This window comes from Magnolia sinica, chromosome 2 (assembly GCF_029962835.1).
Source record: "Magnolia sinica isolate HGM2019 chromosome 2, MsV1, whole genome shotgun sequence".
NCBI lineage: Eukaryota > Viridiplantae > Streptophyta > Magnoliopsida > Magnoliales > Magnoliaceae > Magnolia > Magnolia sinica.
The window spans coordinates 45,296,263-45,297,282 of NC_080574.1; positions in this window are offsets into that span (position 1 = coordinate 45,296,263).

A 1,020-nucleotide genomic window follows, 5' to 3' on the forward strand; every position below is an offset into this window, starting at 1 on the left:
ATCACCCAAGGAGAATTTAATCACCCAGAAAAGATTATAGATCACCCAAGGAGAATTTAATTATCTAGAAAAGACCATAAAGTATAGATCGCCCAAGGAGAATTAATCACCTAGAAAAGACCATATGTTATGAAAATGCATGATTAGCCCAACCGTTATTAGTCCGTTTACAACCAGCAGGTTTAATAAGTTCAAAGGTCACTATGAGGAGCTCAGATCCCAGCGTAGGCCAATAGCTCAGGCATAGTGTCCCATTCCACCATCCCTAGCTCATGAGGCTACCACCTTAGGATGTTTAATGGATCCTAATCGACTAGTGGCTAATCATATTCAGTATATGCGGCTTACCATCGCATGGTTGCACAGTATAAAGCATCAAACCCATATAGGAAAAATACCAAAACAAAGCCACATAGGGCCAATATCAAAACAAGCCACATAGGACAAATATCAAAATAAGCCACATAGGGCGAGTATTAAAACCATGCGATAAAATACCATACTTGAAAATTACTTAGACACAACAACCCTGGATGGTAGGCCCACATCAATGATCCATTTAGACCACCACTCAATAACCACTAAGCCGAAGGTCCATTTCAATCACCACTAGTTAGGTTACATCCCAAGTATGGGTGTACATTTATAGGTGGGGGTTTCCCACTAATGTACCGGTTTAAGTTCCATTAGCAATCCACAAGTATGAAATAAGTATGCAGGATAAGCATTAAGCATGAAATATAGCAATTCAATTTCCACCAGCTAACACATGTAATGATAAAAGGGAGATATCAATTATAAATTAAAATATAAATTATAACTTAGGTTAATGGAAAAATGGAAACTAAAGGGGAAGAATCATCACCTTATACTTCGAATTCCCTTTTAATGTCGCCAAGTGCTTGCGCCCTTAGAATTGTATCCTATTACAAATCATGAACTTGTACAATTAGCTCCAAGTTCTAAGCACTACCTAGGGTTTAAGATCATAGCCTAGGGTTATCCTTTAGGGTTTTAGTG